Source organism: Hemicordylus capensis, chromosome 1 (genome assembly GCF_027244095.1).
Source record: "Hemicordylus capensis ecotype Gifberg chromosome 1, rHemCap1.1.pri, whole genome shotgun sequence".
Classification (NCBI taxonomy): Eukaryota; Metazoa; Chordata; class Lepidosauria; order Squamata; family Cordylidae; genus Hemicordylus; species Hemicordylus capensis.
Genome location: NC_069657.1, coordinates 99,857,107 through 99,877,553, shown reverse-complemented (window position 1 = coordinate 99,877,553; position 20,447 = coordinate 99,857,107). Strand labels below are relative to the sequence as shown.

The 20,447-nt window shown below is 43.4% G+C and overlaps 1 long non-coding RNA gene across 1 annotated transcript; it reads left to right on the top strand.

Annotated features, from left to right (window-relative positions):
- The first annotated feature begins 3,696 nt into the window (after nucleotides 1-3,696).
- LOC128347521 (uncharacterized) lies at nucleotides 3,697-18,601 on the top strand. The gene is made up of 3 exons (XR_008317584.1): nucleotides 3,697-3,864; nucleotides 16,978-17,024; nucleotides 18,442-18,601. It is a non-coding gene; the product is annotated as an uncharacterized LOC128347521 (long non-coding RNA).
- Nucleotides 18,602-20,447: the final 1,846 nt, after the last annotated feature.

Below are 20,447 nucleotides of genomic sequence, written 5' to 3'. Positions count from 1 at the left end.
ACAGCCCTATTGAGTTACAGTCCTTTGACTATACCACTTCAAAATGATTGTGATCCTATAGAGAATGCTGCCTCACAGGTGAAAACATCCTGCATGTGCAAAATTAACAGAACTATTCACACAACCTACCAGGCGGACGGGCAGGTGAGGGGGAAAGCTGCAGAAACCCGACCTTGCTTCCAGATTATCAGTAAAGGTGCGTTGGGAGGAGGGACTGCACTCCCAGATAATTGAGCTCTGGAGGGCTGGGACGATGCGTCCAGGCCTCCGGGTATCCCATAATGGACTATGCGCCGAGCATGGTACATTGGGGGATTCTCCCAGGAGATGGGAGTTCTAGGCACCCATCTCTGTGCCTCCTTGTGCTGCATGAAGCCCGAAGAGACACACAATCTTGGAGTTTGGGTTAAGGGCATGCTTGCTCCCTTAACTCCGACTAACAGCCGGGTTAAAAAGCTGGACAGGGCCACGCTGCCCCACCAGGGTCAGTCGGGATCCCAGTGGTTGTCATGCACAGCCTAACCCAGCCTGGGCTTCCCTAGCCAGGGTTAGGCTGCACGTGAGTACAGCCTCAATATTTCAGGAAGAAAGGTTCTAGCCTTGTTCCCCTTCCTTTCTTTACTATTATTTCTCCAAAGCAATCCTGTCAGATTTTACAAATTTTACATTGCAAGGCTATTGTTAGCAATTAAATGGCACTCATTCTCTAAATGCCTGCCTACAGGCAGTAATGGGCTGGATGAGGAATAACAAATTGAAGCTGAATCCAGGCAAGATGGAGGTGCTCATTGTGAGGGCTCAGAATCTGAGGAGTGGGTTAGATCTTCCTGTGCTGGATGGGGTTACACTCCCCCAGAAGGAGCAGGTGCGCAGCATGGGAGTACTCCTGGACCTAGGCCTCACCCTGGTTTCTCAGGTGGAGGCCATGGCCAGGAGTGCTTTCTATCAGCTTCGGCTGATTCGACCGCTACGCCTATTCCTTGAGGAGGATGGCCTCAAAACAGTGGTGCACCAGCTGGTAACCTCCCGGCTTGACTATTGCAATGCACTCTACGTGCGGCTACCTTTGTAAGTAGTTCGGAAACTTCAATTAGTTCAGAATGTGGTAGCCATATTGATCTCTGGGGCAACCCGGAGAGATCATATTATGCCTATTCTGAAACAATTGCACTGGCTGATGATATGTTTCCGGGCAAAATACAAAGTCCTTTAAAGCTCTGAACGGCTTAGGCCCGAGTTACCTTAGAGAGCACCTTATTCTGTGTGATCCCCACCGCACATTAAGGTCATCTGAGGAAGTTCGTCTCCCGTTGCCACCAGCTCGTCTGGTGGCGACTTGGAGGCGGGCCTTCTCTATAGCTGCTCTGGGGCTGTGGAATGCGCTCCCTGTGGAAATCTGCAATTTGAATTCTCTATTAGCCTTCAGGAGAGCCCTTAAAATGTATTTGTTTGGCCTGAATTTCCAGGGTTTTAAAATCTGTTTTCATATTCTAACCCGATTTTGGAGCTTTTAATCACTGTAATTGTTTAATTGTTGTTTTAAAATGTTTTTAAATTGTTAATTGTTGTTATATTGTTTTTAATTTGTTTATAGCTCTTTATTATTTTAGTGGTTTGTTTTAATTGTAAACCGCCCTGAGACATTTTGGATCAATCAATCAATCAATCAATCAATCAAATAAATAAATAAATAAATAAATAAATAGGTCTAGATACATTGTTTGCACAATGAAGGCAGAAATCCCTTTGTTGTTGCTGTTTAATTTGTGCTGATATTGCTATAGTTACTATGAGGTACACAAAAATAACGGTAAAAATGGCCTTTAAAAAAAAAAATCTAGCTTTAATATATCAAAACTGAGCCTTTAAACATTGCTGAGAATCCTACTCCGCATCCTCAGTCTGAAAAGGTTCTCCTGTGAGTATTCTTGCAGAGGAGGTATACAGTGGTGTACCTCCAAGTCAGCACTAGCACGGCAGTTAAATACTTGGTTTCAATGGAGAGATTTATTTAAATGCTTAACTCTCCAGTTGAAATTGATCGGACTGTAAAATACCCAACTGGGTTATGTATTACTACTACTGTTACTAATATTATCCTAAAAGCTTTAAAAAGGCTCAAAATAGTATTGGCTCATAGTTGTGTTTTTCCTAGCTAATTATCACAAACAATATTTAATTGGTACCTTGATACACAATCACATTCAATAAATCAAAGACAATAGTAACGCATGTGTTATTTCTCACATTTCAAGATACAAAATGCACTGCAATTTCAGTGAAATGCCTGCAACCAAAGCACTAACTTGAGGAAAGATAGCTCCTTTTATCTTTGTACCTCAGGGCTTTCCTTGTTCTATGTGCAATATTTCAAGTGGCTGCTGTCTCATTCTGGTTCACCTAATCTAGCATCCTATTTCCAGCAGTGTCACTGTTGGAAACAGGACACTGAACTAGATAGACCCTCAGTTCAATCCAGTTCTTTTTAGATGTTGCTTGTTTTTAAGCCACCCAGGTTGTCTAGCTTTGATTTGCAATGTGACTATATTAGATATCTGTGACCTTGGGCAAACACCACAATGGTGTGCTAATGCTGCACTCATAGAAACATGAAGCCAGCCACATGGCCTTTTGGCCTAGAGAAGGGATGACCAACTTACATATTCTTGGAGGCCACTCTCCTCAAGACGATTGTTGAGTGGGCGCAGCAGAAGGCTATGTACACCCTGACTTTGTCACATGCCATTAAGCTCTATAATAAAACCTGCACAGTTACGGAGCACAGACGTAATTAAGGTATAACAAAGAGAGATATGGGCGCCTATGAATGTAACATTTAACTGTGGGTTCAATGGACCCTCAGTTTGCTTCCAGTCCCCTGGTGTGCTCCCAGATGATAAGAATCTGTAGTCTGGGAGATTGAAAAGGGGTGGAAATGGCTGCACGGGCTTCCTCCAGGAAGGAAAGCCACAGCAGCCAATTGCGTTGCAGAGAGGGAGGAGCTTCCTACCTTAACTCCCATTTGTGCAGCTTGCACAAACTGGATGGCACATTGGAGCCTCCGAACCCCCGGTTTGGTAAGTGTACCTTACTTCAAACCAAGGGTTCCTCCAGAGGTTTGGGGGAGGAATCAGAACCACAGTTGGATCCGAGAACCGCGGTTCCAATAATTCGGATGTGATGGAGGGCCATCCTGAGGCGAGTTTGCCTCAGATTTCCTGTGATGTCCAAAGGTGGCCATAGTATTATCATGTGGATTGTCTCCACCTCTTAGGGCTTTTGAAAACAATTTTCTTTTCCTTATGAATGAAATGATGAGCTAAGGACATGGTCAGTTAGTGCTTTAAAGTCTCATAGAATTCAATGGGAGCGCTAAGCCCATATTTAAATCTTTCCCAGTGATGTTACTGGGACTTTAAAGTGAAGTGATTCATTTTGGCAGGATCATTTTTTGTACTATGGCCTAATAAAATTGCTAGATCTGACCTGTAGGCTGTCCTTGGTCTAGGTATAAAGAGTTAGCACAGGAGTAAAGTGCCTACAGAAAGAAAAGAAAGGCAGGGCATATGAAAGTCATTAGCTTCTAAGAAGAAATGGACAAAAGCCTAGCAGCTGTGTGGGAGGAAAGGGTGTAACAGGGGATGTCAAGAATGGATGGGGAAGAAAGTGAGCAAGAGAAAGGGAAGGGAGGGCAACAACTCCAGCTGCAACGATAAAGAATGCGGGTCTAGTTACTCAAGTGTCCAAAAAGCTGTTTATGTATTTAACTAGCCAGAGAGAAGCATGGTGGTGATTGCAGCATCCAAACTTGTGAAGGAGTTTAAAGAAGCAAAACAACACCTAAAAGTCTTGTGCAGATGCAAAGTAAGACTGAGGGTTGGTTAAAAGAGGCAAAATGCAATTTGAAACTTTGGCATTTTACAGGGGCATGAAACAAAGCCCATTCTCCCCACTGCATATTCATTATGAACATCTGAAAAGGCCTTAGATATCCATGTATTAGGTGTGTATGCCAAAACCACACATCCCTCTGCTTAGAAAAAGGTGTCCATTTGAGCTGTATAACCATAATTACTATAGTTACTATAAGATTTTAAAAAAAGAAACTAGTCACAGTAAATTATATTATATGCCACCTTGAGCACCTAATGGTGCAGTGGGAAATGACTTGCCTAGCAAGCATGAGGTTGCTGGTTCAAATCCCTGCTGGTACCTATATCAGCGATATAGGAAGATGCTGAAAGGCATCATCTCATACTGCGTGGGAGGAGGCAACGGTAAACCCCTCCTGCATTCTACCAAAGACAAACACAGGGCTTTGTGGGTGCCAGGAGTCAAAATGGACTTGATGGCACACTTTTGAGCACCTGGTGGAAAGTTAACCAATAAATAAAGGAAGTAAATGAATGAATGCTCTTAAAATATACATGTTTGAAAGTGTAATGTAGAATATATCTAAGGTTGGGCATTTCAGGATTTGAATCTTTGCTCCCTGTGCTACTCAGCTGAAATCTGAAAGGGTGCCCCTGACAATAATGTTCCTTTGGGCCATGTTGACAATAGATTTCTTCTCACTTGGGGCAAAGTGGTGTCATATCTCAGATAATCAGCTGTTTTTGAGGTATGGGAAGCAGAGATGAAAATATTTGTGTTCCCTGTCCCTTCACTTTATTGGTCTCTGTTTTGGTTTTGCTCTTAGAGAAACATATACATTTTGGGATATGTTGTTCATCTCAGAAGTCCTTAATGGTGCAGTGGGATGAAGTTCAATGCTTTTCTCCTCTCAAGTAACAACAGTGGAAACTTCCAGCTTTCTAAGATGGTCTAATCATTTGTACAATGGATTTGCTCTGGCCATAGCCAGAAATTCTGTGGTGAAGGGGGTAACTGGAATTATAAGCTAGTGCAGGCTTCCCCAACCTGCGGCCCTCCAGATGTTGCTGAACTACAATTCCCATCATCCCAGCTACAATAAGTTGTAGCTGGGGGTGATGGGAATTGTAATTCAGCAACATCTGGAGCGCCGCAGGTTGGGGAAGCCTGAGCTAGTGTAAAAAGCAAAAACCTAAAATACAATTTGTTTACCCTGTTTAAAGTGAATGTATAATTTCAATAAGATAGGATTGATCCAAAGAACTATGACACTAATTCCTATTCCATGTATGCTCCTGTAAAAGCGTCCTGGAATGTTTGTGAGGGCCTCTGCTACAGCTACGCACAGCTCAGTTCTATGTAGGCTTACTGAGAATGAAGCCCACCTGTGTTGCAGAGTTGCAACCATGCATTTGTGTGCTCAGGAAGTGTGCTACTGTGTGCCCCTCCTTTAAAAAAAAAAATGAACACCTAACATTCACAAAAGCAGACTGGGATATCTCTGGAGGCCCAAGCTGTAACAGTTTATACACCTCTGTTGAGTTGTGGGGCTTACTCCCTTGTCCGTGTCCTTAGGATTGCTGCCTTAGATTTGATAATAAGAATGAGTCAGAGTGGGCACTAGTGTCCATTCACTATAGATGTACCAGTGACTATTTTAGCATATTTCAGATGGCTTGTCTCTCTGTACCTGAGCAGTAATATATGTGTCAAAGACCTTGCTCTTCCACCTTACAACAGTGACATGGGGAAAGTTGTGCGACACACCTGCAAACATTACACCTGGCTGGCCTCAGCTTCTGCTTATCAGTCCTGGCTTTTTATGAGCTGCACTAAAGTTCAATGTTAAATAGAAAGAACAAAACTTCACATTTCTGCAGACTTTGTGTGGAGAAGTATTTCCGGCTTCCCCAGCTATTTCTGACAGCAGGGTGTTCAAGCCTGGTGGGATGAAATAAGCCAAACTTTTCATACAGCGTTTAAACAAAAATAGATAAAGCAAGCTCCTAGATGCAAATACCAAGAGGCTGCTGAACTCATTATTTGCATAAAAACAAAGGCTTATAGGGCTCTCTTCTCACTGAGAAAGAAAAATAGGCCCAATTTAAAAACAGATGGCTTATAAAACAATTCAAAGAAATTGGGTAAAGTCACTTAAGAAACCTTCATCTGTCATGAGAAACACTATTACAGACTGCTTGCAAAATTCATTGAACACAGGACAAAAGCTTGAAAACAGGCAACAGCTTGGAGAGGCTGGGTTATTTGGAGAGAAGGAATAAATGGGCCGTGGATCTTTTCATTACTGTATACGGCGGCCATGGCTGATGCCATGTGGTGGCTGCTCAGTGCCCTGTGTAGATTTGATGATGGAGGTTTCCTTGGAGTGAGCACCACTGTTGGTCACTTTGTGATGATTCCTGCAAAATGCCAAAACAAAGTATAAATTGAGCTCTCATTTTATCGTGTCTGACACTTTGCCAAAGAACTGGTAGAGTGCAAGTTTTGCATGTAGAAAGTCTCAGTTTCTGTTCTTGGCATCTCCAGAGCACTTTCCAAATTACACCCTGCAACAGGGTCACAACGAATCTCTGAAGTGTGCTTCCACACTTCCTGTGCTGTGACACCACAGTCCCTACGCTAACAGCAGGGTGCCATTCAGATTTCCAATGCCTTGTTTCAAATTTAATTGCTGCGATATAGTGCTATGACGTCATATATCTAGAGTAAAGAAGTTGCTCTTTTTTGGGGTTGTTAGTTTTTGTGAGACTGCTTCCCCTGCTGGGTGCTCTGCTATTTACATTTTTAATGCGATTTGCCTGAACGGAAGCATTTTGTCACTGTTGAGTGGCTAACTGGAAAGTACTTAGGGAAGCTCGCTCTCTCTCTCTCTCTCTCTCTCTCTCTCTCCCCCCTCTCCCTCTCTGAAACCTGCAGAGTCATAGTATAAACAATACTGAGCTATATTGTCCAATGGTCCAATTTGGTATAAAGCAGGTTCATATGACCACCCACCTGCCGAGAATGAACTTCTTGGTTCAAAGGGTCCGTAGCACAATTAATTGGCCCAGTAAAATATATAATTTCACATGTTCTATTTTTTCCTTAGTAGATGCTGTATTTACAAATACATGCTGCATTTGCTGTTATTCCTAGTCCTAGTTTGTAGTGCAATAAATGCATACCTATTCCCCTTCTGCAACACCCACCCCAGAGGCCTTACTTCAGAATTGCATTTCTGTTATGGGGCTCTTGTGTAGGGGAAGAATGGCAGTTCAGTCCCCAAATAGCAGAGCAAAGCCAGTTTGGTGAGAAAGCTGCAAAGCGAGAGGTCTTTAGACAGTTCTTTAGTACTGAAGAACTACAAGGATTTATTTAACGAAAAGGTTACAAACAAATGTGAAAAAGCCTGCAGCTTATTTCAGCTGTAGCTCCTGACTGAAGAGAGAGACAAAAACAAAAAGCCATCTCTGGAGAGACAAAATGGAGACTAATACTGGAAGGAGTCTAGCACTGGAAGGAGTCTAGCACTAATACAGGAAGGAGTCTAGTATGGGGAGGAGTCTAGCACTTTTATCCATGACCCTAAAACCTCCCAGTGGTCACTATGAGACATTGCAGCTGAGAGTTGATGCTGCCAGGGTCCTAGCTCCAACGTCTTGTGTTTCTCTTAAATAGGAATATTTTGCAATGCTTCACACATTATATTTGTTAGACAGCAGTCACATCTGCTCCAATCTGAATCGAGATTGTGGCATAGTGAGACGCAGTTTCACCCATCCTCTCATGCTGCAGTTCTAAGGAATGCCCCCTGAAACTGCTATTTGCCTGGGAAGGAAGCTGCTGTTGGCACCAATACAAACTTTCCCCTTCCAATATTCCCCACAGAGGAATATTGGATGCCTTTGTGTGCTCTCCTCATCTCTTTCCCCCTCCTGCCTCCTGGCAGCAAAATTAGGACATTTATATAGCCCCCAATGGGCTCTAGCCTTGGGCTTGGTTGGCCACAAGTAGTGCAGGCCTGATCTAGCTTTATGTTGTAAAGGAGTCAATTGTTCTCCTGCCCCCATTTTGCCGATGTCATCTTAGTTATGAGCCAGGTCCTCACCCTATATAGTGTACATACAGTGTTCTCTTTATTTTTAGTGAGTGCTTCAGTGGAACAGCAACCTTAGAATTAGTCACTGATTTCCTTTCAAAAGGATGGGAATGGAAAGACCAATTCTTTGTAGCTAATAATAGGAATAACATTGTTGAGGAGTTGCATTTTTAAAAGATATTATTAATAGGCCCTTCATGTGTGTCAAACAAAGCTTCAAACAAGGCTCCGTTTTTATTGTTTGGTGTGCTGTGTGAGTCATAGGGAAGTGTTAATCTTTTCAAAATCTTCAAGATCGGAAATGAATCATGTATTTGTACAAAATTGTCCAAGGCCAGGTCTGAAAACCTAAGTACATTAGGAGAATAGCTCTATGTATGCTCCTTTGGAAGTAACTCACTGAACAAAGTGTTTCTGCATAAACATGCATAGGTTCCTGCTGGCAATCCTTTTAGTGACTGTTATGCATGAAAGCAAAGGGGTAATCCAAAACTGAAAGAATTAATGAAAGTGTGCCTTATTTTCTATAAGAAAGGCATTGCCGAAAAGGATGCTTTATTAATGCATACTGCAAAATTTGGATGTAAAGCAGAAGTTGAATAGTGGTGGTGAAATTGTAGTCCAAGCCCTGCTATTATATGTATCCCATGTAATGGCATCATGACAGAAAACCTTCTTGATGGTTTTCAACTGCGAAGGCATTCAGAGGAGATGAGAGAGAGGGAAGGGGGAGAAAGCAGGGGCAATGAGCATGTGTGAAGGAGAGATTATTGCTGAATCTAAATCCAAACATCACAAAGTGAGATGGCCAATTACTTCTCAGCTTTTCCAAGGGAAAGCTGTCAAATAGCCGAGCGGGCCTGTCTAGAGATCTGCTATTAATCACAGCTGAAAAGCCCAGCAGGATTTCCTTTCTAAAAAATAAAAATAAACTGCCTAGGTTAGTGCTGCTGTGCTCACAATGAATGGGCACAACGGAGTTATAGAGGTAGAGCTAGAAGGCCCATGAAGATCCACATTCCCCTTCCCACTTCACTCTCAGGAAAGTCTCTTATTTATGTTACTGTTCAATTTTTACCCCTATTGACTATTTCCTGTGGGTTATGGTCAACTCATTCTCCCCCTCTTGTATTTAAGGGCCCATTTGCTTCACTCCTCCTTTGAAGCAAGTCCCACAATATTTAAACATAAGAAATAAGAGCCACCTACCTTTGTTCTAGTGCTGTGCACGTTCCCAATATTGGATTGTCTGTCAGTTAAAAACGAGATTAGAGGTGCCGTCTGTGATTGTGTGCTAAGCAGTAGTTGGGTTGAAAGCGTTTTTGTCCTACCATGTTCAAGATCTGGTTACAGCTGCTGGGTAGGAGGGAGTCCTCTGACCTTATTTTTAACTGATAGACGATCCAATATTGGGAACGTGCACAACTTCCAGGAGGTTTTTCCTACCCTATTCCTGATCATGTCAGTGAGCCTCTAGTCTTTCAAGTAAAGCACAAAATATCACAGGAGCAAATTTGTCACTTGCAAGATGAAATATATATCTTCCATACAGTAAAAAGGGGAAATTACATTAACACCTATAGAAATCCTGAGCTCCACCAGTATAGTAATAGCACCTGTATTCTTGATCTTTCAGCTGGCTCATGGTGGATATGTTTTCCATTAATGAATAGCAAATATGGTTCTCTTTAGGGAAAAGGGCTTACCTGGCCCATCACCATGCAGCCAATGGGCATGAAGATGAAAGATTTATGGTGGGCATAAAAATGAAATATGTATTCACTCTTAACACTGAGCTCTTCCATTGCTGGCTGAAAGCATCTTTCTGTTTGGAAAGCGGGACAAAGAAGTGGACATTGAATTTTACAAGCCCAGTCATAATTACATTAAATAATTGGGAAACCATATGAATTCCCTTAGGCTTGGAATAAAGTTGTTGTAAGCAAGACACAGAAGCCTGTGATAGTGGAAGAACATCAGTTTGTGTTTCATCTTTTACATACTCTTCTGGATACACAAAAAAAGAATACTTAGTTAACTAGTTTAAAGCCATGCACCACACAGTGATTGTAATGTTCCTTTTGCTGCAAAAGATTAAAGTGTTGACCATGGTTGGCAGCAACAAATAGTTACATATTACAATAATATATAATCTTTTCCAGCTTCCTCCTCATTTCTCAGACCTGCACTTTATTTACCATATTTCCCTATAATAGACTTTGACTAAAATGTGATTGAACTATATTATATTCATCTACCAGGTCCGTAAAGCTTGGATAGGAATCAACCAAAGCAATACAACATTATAAGATGTAATGTTATAGCTCTGAATGGGCAGAAGCAGAATCCCAATAGGAAAAGATAGCGAACCCTTTCTCACGATCAGTGAGAAGGGCTTGGTGGAGGGAGGCGGGGAAGGCTGCTCAAACTTACATTTTCTGCCAATGGTTCCTCGTTGCTCCAGACTATTGCTGGCAGCTCCTGGCAGTGTGGAGGGTCGGGTGATGGAATGCGTCCTTCTGGCCCTCAGAACTGCCATAATGCACCATGCAATTGTGGTGCATTATGGGTATCCCAGCAATGCCAGCTAAAAAGAGGCCAGTGCTACACATGAGCAGGGAAAGGGGGTTAAGGGAGTGAGCACTCCCGTAACCTTATTTAAGAGGGTGGCTGCGCAGGTGGGTTTGCCGCCTTGGAGCTGCCGGCAGCCGCTTAGCTGCCACAGCTTCACACACACAGGCAAGAGTGGGCTTGGCTGCCTTACCCCTCTCTTGGCTGCGCATGTGAACAACCTCAGTAATTTCATTTGTGTTTGGGCTTCAGTTTCTTTCCCAAACACCTGTGCTTTCGGTCTCATTTTTCTCTCAGAACACACACACACACACACACACACACACACACACACACTATTCACATGATGGTAGAAAATCGTGAGAACCACTGGGCTCGGCTGTGAGCCCGGTGGTTCTTAAGTGGGTCATCCACTTAAGTAGCCCTCCCTAAGCCCAGGTTAGTGCTCCGCTAACCCGGGCTTCCCGATTGTGTGTTGCCACAGCATTGCTCCACGCCGCGGCAACTCACGAGTAAAAGCAGCCTCCCGGCTCGGGGGTCTCTCCAGCATGCCCTGCGCACTCGCACAGGGCATGCTGGAGCTTCTGGCGGCCGCGCGGTCCCCGATTCTCCCAGCCCCCACCGGCTCCATAATGGAGCCGGCAGTCATGTGGGCGGCCACTTCGGCCTCCCAGAGCAGACTGCTGCTTGTGTGCGGGGAGAGCAGGCTAAGCCTGCTCTCCCTGCAAAGTACCCTCCCCAGGCTCTTCTCACTAATCATGAGAAGAGCCTCACTGTTTAAAGCTCAGTGTTAAGAGCAAATAAATATTTCCTCCTTGTGCCCACCAACCAATTGTCCTTATGCAGAGCCAGCAAGAGTGAAAAAACAAAATCTAAACATCTTGGACATTTGAAAAGAGAAATATCCATTGAACCTTTCTCACAATCAATGAGAAAGGGCTACGGGGTCAGTGAGGAGGAAGCCTTAAAAAGCTTACCTCCCCGCAGATGATCAATCCATGTTTGTTGGTTGGGCGGATTGCCCACCCAGATGATTGCCAGCTACTGTCTGTAGCTTGGAGGGTTGGGATGTTCGGATGTGTCACCCTGCATTGCCCCCCGGAACTCCCATTATGGGATGTGTGGTGCATTATGGGGGTCCCCCTCCTCAAAGCTAACTGGGAGCCCTGCAGTCTGCCAGCCCCATCTGCAAGCAGCCGGGGCTGGCAGATATTCAGAAGAATGGGCTTAAGAGAGTGCTTGCTTTCTTAACCCTGTTTTAGAGGGTGGCTCCAGAGATGGGTTTGCTACCAAGGCTCCACTGGAATCTAGCACAATCCCAGCAGTTCTCATGTGCAGGCAAAACTGGACTTGGCTTCATTAGCCAGTGTTGTCTGCACAACAGAACAGCCACATTGTCAACTTTCATCTTATGACAGTCACTCAAGAACCATGGCATCTAAACCAACAACTGCACAACTAATTCCATATCCCCAAGGAACTTTGGAGTTTTGCTTTTGTTTTTAACAGCAGCCTCCCATTCTGCATGGAAAACCACTCTGGAAACTGAGGAGAGTTTTAAAAGCAGTTTGAGATATGGCATGAGCACCTACTATGTGTTTTGATCTCCCAAAATTAATTGATAAAGAAGTATGTTTACAAGCACATGCAATCATGGTGGCACCATAAACCAGGCAACTAGGGGTGTGCATGGAACCGTCTGGCCCAGTTTGGTAAATGGAACCGGGCCAGTTCAGTCCGGCCCCCCATCAAACCCCCCCCCCCCGGTCTGGTCCGGTCCCGGACTGGTCCGTGATTTTAAAAAAAATTTAAAAGTCAAGGAGAAGTACCGGTATCCCCTTTGGGGGGCTTGCTGAAGCTGTGGGGGGGGGTCTGTGCAGGTTCCCTCTCCCCCCGCCAGCCTTCCTCATCACTGCCGCCACGGCTGGGTAACTGAAGCATTTTCAGCCCTTTCAGGCCTCCGTAAGAGCGAGTGGCCGCCATTTTGGTGGCTGCTGCGCATGTGCAAATGACCTCTGTGAGGCTGTGGCCTCACAGAGGGCATTTGCGCATGCATGGTGGCTGCCAAAATGGTGGCCGCCGCCTCTTACGGAGGCCTGAAAGGGCTGGAAATGCTTCAGTTACCTGGCTGTGGCAGCCGCGGCAGTGATGAGGAAGGCCAGCGGGGGGAGAGGGAACCCATGTGGACCCCCTCCCCCCACGGCTTCAGCAAGCCCCCCCAAAGGGGCTACAGGTACTTGTCCTTGACTTTAAAATTTATTTTTAAAAATCACGGACCTGTCGTACCAGTTCCGGTCCGACGGAACCGGGGTGGTGGTGGTTCGATTCGACCACGAACCCTCAAACCGAACCGCTGGACTGCCCGACCGGTCCGCACATCGCTACAGGCAACCTGATTAGATCGCTACAAAGATAACGTATGTCAGGGCAGCGATACCTGGGGTTGGGTTTAAAAGGCAGCCCCAGCCAGGAATTCTTGAATGGCTCCACTCTATTTTTTGCACAATGAAGTTGGGAAAGGGGGCCCCACCCCCTTCCCCTTGGGTAAAAGCATGCAGTCTCTGGCATTACTCATGAGGAGAACCATCCAGCAGGAACAGTATTGCCTCCAGTCACTGGAGAGATTCCAACTGTGTGATGATAGATGGTGCTCCGGAACTGACCACTGTCTCATGAGAGTGAAAGGCCATGGTGACACGCATATGGGCCAGATGGTAGCTGCCACCCAGCCTGGGTTGCCCGTCACAAGCAAGCCACAGGAACGTGTACCACCACCACAACTTTCTCTGTTCTTGTGACTGGCCTGAATAAGCTGTCCAAGCAGTCCCTCTGCCAGTCTGGTCATCCATCGGCACATATCTATGTTTGGTGTTGCCCTCAATGGCCACCCTACTTTCCTGAGATCTCTGATAACCAGGGCTCCTCTCACCTGTGATTCCCTGTGGTGACCGATCTGCATATGCTGCAATGCTGGACCAAACCTGGGAAATTTGAATGAGAGTGAAGATCTATCCCTGGTCCTGGTGTTTCCTAATCCCTCCAGACACATGGGGCTGCCGACATGGGGGCAGGAGTGTGCTTGGGTGTTCCTGAACTGCTTCGCCCAGCTCTGCCATTGCAAGAGCATCCTTAGTCACAGTGGACCAGACCCCAGGATCCTTTGCCTTCCCTCATACACATATTCTTTCCTAGGAAGTCATCATGATCCCTTCTAGGAGTAATAGTGCCCCTGTCCATGCCCTCACCCCCCCCCCATTGCCAGTAATTGTGCTTGTGTGGGACTGTTTTGCTGCAGTGCTCTTACTAGGGCAGTGTTGCAATTGCTGTCAGGAGAAGGGCTTAAATTCAACTTAAAGGGATTTAAATACTCTTTCCCTTCCGAAGGTGGGTGGACCATTCCAAAAAGGCGCGATCATGCTTGGCACCCCGCACCCCCCCATGATAGTGGCCAATGGCTGCTGCCCTGCAGACATTCTGATGCCTTGCCCACAGTCTGGCAATGCGAGAGCTATGGAGCTTACTGGAATGTGGCCTTGGCAGACCAGGAAGAGGGAGGGGCTCCCCTGCCCTGAAACCAGAGTTTGCTGGGCTACGGTTGGACAAATGTCAGCAATGCAATTCATGGTTACAAAAATTAATCTCAGGTTTGTCTACCTGTGCTTTGCCATTGTGTGTGAATGCAGTCATTTCTTAACCATGACTAAAGAAAATAAACCATGGTTATCCATGGTTATTTCTTCATAAGGCCACATGGTTCAGGCAGGCAGTCTGTTCCCTGTGTGAGTAATACGAACTGGAAAGATATGGCCCTAAGCATATGTATATGCAGGCTGATCATGTGAATTAATCTTGAAATGTTGCTGTCCTGTTAAAGACCATTTTTTGTGTTTTTCAGAATCAGAAACTCATTTTAGTTGCACAGAAGTTTTTATATCATTTCTAATTTTGTTCGTAAGCTATTTTTATTCACTATTATATCTGAAAGATCGTTTATATAAAAGAGTGATGATGAGCAATCACCATGAGTAAATTTAATTTGACTCCTCACATTCTGCAAAACCTCCTAGAATTTGAGTTAATTTGAGAAATTGGTCAGGTTCCAGACTAATATTGTGCTGGCCAAAAAGTGTTCCCTGTGTGCAATGGATGGGTTTTGCTCATCTCCCTTTCCCTCTGCAGCCCATTATGCCTCCCCAAAATATGCTTCTGAGAGTTGCAGAACCCTCAGAAAGGGACCCTCAGGGACATATTTCATACCTGCCAACATGTCCCTATTTTCTCATTCAGGTGAATGGGAAAATCGGGACATGTTGGCAAGTATAATATTTTTAGGAGTCACAGGTGATTGCAGAGGGAAGAGGACATTGGACAATGTCTGCAGAGGACAAGAGGACATATCAAGTTGCATGCGCAGAATGCTTTTCAACAAGTGCAACATTAGTTTGGATGTCAGCAACTGATTGTCATTTTCAACATGTTTTTTAAGCCTTGTTGAAAATACACATTAAGACATTACTATGCTTACAGTAAATAACACTGCTGTTCAATGGAAGAAGAGTTAAAAGGAGGAAGAAGATCACTGTTAAAAAGAAGAGTAATGTCCTAATTCCTAAACAGTTTGTTCATAGTCTATGCTTTGCCTTGCCAGAGTACCTTTGTCCACAGTATGGCTATTGGCACCTGAGGAAGCAAAACCAGAAAAAAAATTGGATAACCTTGCATGATGGGATAACCTTGCATGATCTCTAAGGGCAGATGGGAAACCCTGTTATTTTTATTTATCACTGTTCTTTAAAGGAGGTGAGTGCAGGGTTGCCATATTCTGGCTTTCCAAATCCGGGTGCCTAATTTGCATATTATGCAAACTGGCTTGTAAATATTTTTTGAGCAGAATGGTGGCTGCACGTTTTGCTCTACTTCGACAAGGGCTAGAACTTAGCTTTTTTACAAAAATGAAAGCTGAAATCCAGGCAAATCTGGGTGGGCTAAGCAATCTGGGTGAGATGCTTAAAATCTGGTTGAAACCCGAAATTCTAGGGGGCACGGCGACTCTAGGTGAGCGACACAATGGTAAGACATCAAAGCTTCCTTTATAGGAGGCACCTAATACAGTTTTCTTAAGCTCATGTGAACAAAGTCTATGTATCCATATAAAATCTACGTGCTATGCAGTTCATTTTTCTTAATAACTGAATTACTAAAGTTCACATTCCCATAGTCCTCTGCAAACAATATTGTTCATTAGCCTATCAGTTATCACTGTTTGCTCTTTTATTCCTGGACAGCTTTTGAACAGCTTTATTAGCTTAAGAACCCATATGCCTCTAGACTGTCATTGCAGGAAGCTATTTCATATTCAGGGACGCCCATTCTCACCCTTTTGCAGCCGGCTTGTTATTTGTAGGGTGCGGAGAATGTATTATGATTGTACTTGGATCTGATACCATGGAACAGCTCATACAGCAATAAGACAATGCCTCCGAGTTGTTCTTTTTAGTGGCAGGTGTAGGAGATAAAAGAGGAAAGTCATATTTACTAGGATATAAGATACCAGAATATGCCATATAAAAGCAGGACCAGTACAACTGAACTGAAAGTAGATTAGTTTATGATTGCCTTTTAAATCTGTTTCCCCCCCTATAATTAGTATTTTGAAGCAAGACTGTAAAAGACCAGCGGAAGGGAAGCTTTGACATTTACTTTTTTATGGCTCAAAACTCTCTCTTTCACAAACAGCAGCAAAATGAAAATACTGTGTAAGGGTCTATTTAATGGCATGGCAAGGCACACATTCACTAGCTCACTTCCATCACAATCCCATAGTAATTCCATTATCATACTGTAGTATTCCACTCCAATACTACTGAAGATGTTTATTAATCACCTCTAATGACCTCCCCCTCCCATCATGCTGCTAATCTAACATGCTGCTGGTTTTGTAAGCCACTTACAAAGTTTAAAATAACTCACAGTAAGATAATTTAGTCAAATAGAATGCTCCTCTAAATGCAATCAATAATGAAAATCAGCCAGCACTGTCACTCACCCCTCCTCTCCAACCATTCATAGTTACAGTGTGTTTGTGTGGAAAGGCACATGATGCAACTGTAACTTTGATGGCTGATGTTTCTGTGATAGTTTCCATTAACTTTATATGTGTACATGCACATTTTAGCTTTTCATCAATAGTGAAGTTTGAGGTGGTTTTTCAAAAAGGTGATCAGTCAGTTTTGCTAGGCACAGTTTTCTCTCACTCTCTTAATGCAGAAACCTCCAGACACTCCTGATCTCCTTTGTACAGGATGGAATAAATCTGAATGCTCAACTTGACTGCTGTTTGTAACCTTAGGACCTTTCTGGTTCAAACCTGCCACTGAGTTTAACATGATGTATATAACCCATTTAAATCATAATACATTTATCACCTGGTTTAGATCAAAGGAGCGCTGCTTCAAAGGCATCAGCTCAGTTGTAAGATGAGGTAAGTAGCTTTATCTATTGTTTAATGAGGATATCTCTTCTTTTATACCTGGCATTCAAAATCACAAAACTCCTAGGATTTTTCCATTGTTGAAGATTAGGTAATATCCAAATTTCCCACATGATTTCTCTTCTCATTGGTGACATCCAGCACAAAAATGCCTATGTTTTGTCCCTAGACCTTGCTCATGTAAGTTGTTGGTTTCAATGGATGTGGAAATGTGAATGGTTAGTGCAAACTCATCCCTGTCGACATGTCCCTATTTTCCCATTGAGGTTTGACACGTCTACCTACATTTCACATCTGCTTCCAGGAAACAGGTTTTTCTTAATTTAAATAGCAGAGTTATAATGTGCTCTCACTGAAATAAATGGAAGCGAAAGGTACTTAACTGTGGCTGAATTGTGGCTTAAGTTGAATGGCATTTTTATTTGCCATTTAGCTGAGCAGCTAAAGCTCAGCACTTTTGAATACTTATATCCAGGTAAAATCAATGGAACTTAGAAATGCTTAACTCTGACTGGATTGCAGCCAATGCTAAGAAAGCTGAGCCCTGATCCTAAACACATTACATGGACATAGGTTCCTCAGAATCATTAGGAACTAATTTCATGACATATAGTTATACTGGGACAGAAATTAACCTTAATTCAGCTTGTAGTCCTATGCTCACTTACCAGAGAGTAAGCCCTTCTGAGCAAATACATATATAGGATTGTGCAGTTAGTGCTAGTTTCTTGTTCAGAATTTATTTTTGGCAGTCATTTCAGGGTACAAAGTATTTCCAAATAATATCCTACTTAATTATGGCATTTAAAAACTTACCAATTGTTTCTTATTCCCATATAGTTAACTGATATGACAAGGAATACATCCTTCCATATTAACCAGGGTCTGCCCTGGTTGCATATGAATGGGAGACTTGATGTGTGAGCACTGCAAGATATTCCCCTCAGGGGATGGAGCTGCTCTAGAAAGAGCAGAAGGTTCCAAATTCACTCCCTGCCTTCTCCAAGATAGGAAAAGATTTTTTTTAAAAAAATAGGACAAGATTTTGTTTTAATTGAACCAACAAACTACCAAAGCATACAGTACGTTGCCAAAGCACAATTATATACAAAGTGGTTGTTTGTACATCATATATCTACAAAGATTTACACACAAGGATTTGGAAACCAACGGGGTTATAAAGTATATGCAGACAGTACTGTAACTTGGGGATGGGGGATTACAAGGCACATCAGGTAATGGGGGGAGGGTTTACGTCCAACGTCCATTTCCGTAATTTATCCCATTGCCGTTTAGAAGAGATACACTTGTCTTTTTGCACATAACCATACAAACTTTTCCAGAAGAGATTTACTGTCTCATCTATGTGAACCTCTTGGTCACGTCTTCCCTCCCTATTCCTATGTAGGGCTGAGAGAGATTCCTGCATGCAACCTTGGAGAAGCCACTGCCAGTTGTGAAGACAATACTGAGCTAGATAGACCAATGGTCTGACTCAGTACATGGCAGTTTCCTATGTTTCCTATGTTCCTAACAATGTGAATAAAACTGCAGTTATAGCGAGCAAATGTTGTTAGTGTTTATAAGGGTTGTGTGATGCATCTTATACGTTGCCATGAGGAACAGTTTGAGAGTTTCTGGTAGTGCTGGGAATTCACACCCTTAATTTCTGTGAAAGTCAGGCTGTCCCTGATTTTCAAAGTCCTCAATCTATTCCAAATTCATACATAGTAAAGGCAGCAGAATATACTACATTGTTCAGTGGAGGTTTCCTTGCTCTGACTGCCTACAAAGGTTAATTAAAAAAAAAAATCTTGCCTCTCTAAAAGATTTTCAGTTACCAGTATATTTATAAATATTATAATGTCCCTAAGGCTGCTATCCTATGTGTATTTATCTAGGAGTAAACCCCACTGAACACAGTGAAACCTATTTCCAAGTAAATGTGTGGAGGATTACTCTGCATGATGAGCCCTTTCTCACAATCGCGTGAGAGGACTTGAGGGCAGGTAGTGGGGAAGGCAGCAGAAGTTCACCTTCCCCACAGACAATCTGGGTGGCGGGTCTGTGTGCGCTGATTGTGCGCCCAGACTGTCCGCAGCTGCCATGGGCAACGCAGAGGTCGGGATGCATCATCCCAGCCCCAGGAAATCCCACAATGCACTTCACGAGTGCAAGGTGCATTGTGGGGATCTCCTGAGTCTTAAGCAGTGCTGACACACAGTCAGCTAAAAGGGGTTAAGGGAGCACCACTCTCTCCCTTAAGATCCCAGCTTCTTAGCCGGATTTGCCACCAAGGAACTAGTCGGTTCCCGGTGGTTCCCATGGGCAACCAAGCCTGGGCTTAGCTGCCCTAGTCTGGTCTTGGCTGCTTGAGAAGAATCTCATAATCTTGTCCAACTCCCTTTAAGATGTAAGCTTTGGCCTTGAATCTACTATTCACAATGAATCCCATTTACAATAGTGCTATTATTACCATAAAAACAACTGACTTAAAAGCACACTTCTCTTCATAGCATGCACGTGGGCAGTAGTTGCTGTACTGGATGGAAATTGGTAAGCTTTGATGGAAATGCCTGTAAACAAAGCCCACACTCTTCCACAGAATATGTTATTTGTATTGACAAAATGGTGAGTAACAACATGTGTCCTGAAGAAATGAAAATATATGAAAAGGTTATGTCAATGCAATATTCAAAGTGATCCCCCCACACCTACAGGAAAACTCTGCTATTAGGTTTGTGTCTATTCCATAGACAGCTCCGGCAAAATCTATGTAGACTTTGCATTCTGAGGAAATGGTTTAACGTGATTCTCCTTTGGGTATTCCACTTTATATGGTTTCCAGACTGGTGTTGGGCTTAAATGTTTCTGATTCAGGAAGCAGACTGTAGACCTCTTTATATAAATGTACTGTTAATATGTTCTGTCCCCCTGGTTAGAGGCCCTGCAGTAGTAGCTCCAGCCAGCTCTCTGCCTCAGCTTCGGTGGCAACCCCACAGTTGTCTTAACCCTGACCGTGAACCTCTGTGACATTGTTGTGTGTCAGCATTTGAATTAATAAACTTTAATCTTTCCGGTTTGATAGATCTGCAGGAGCAACAAACATGGCTTCTTGCTCATAAATTAAGCCCTAATTGACTGCAGCAACACTGGTATATTGTAAAAGTCAAGAAAAGGCTGAAAAGGTCTTTTTAAAGGGCCCATTTGCTGAAGATGTTTGGATAGAGGCAGAATAATTTGGGAGACTTATAAATCCAGAGAGATTGATTTATTATGGTTTCAGGTTTAAGGCCTCTTTGCAAATATTAATTAATCCTAGCCACTATCTTGACCTCTCCAGTTCTTAAGAAAAATAAAAATATGTAGTGGGTTTTTCCTTCCTTTAGACCTTGGTCATGAAACCAGAGCTTA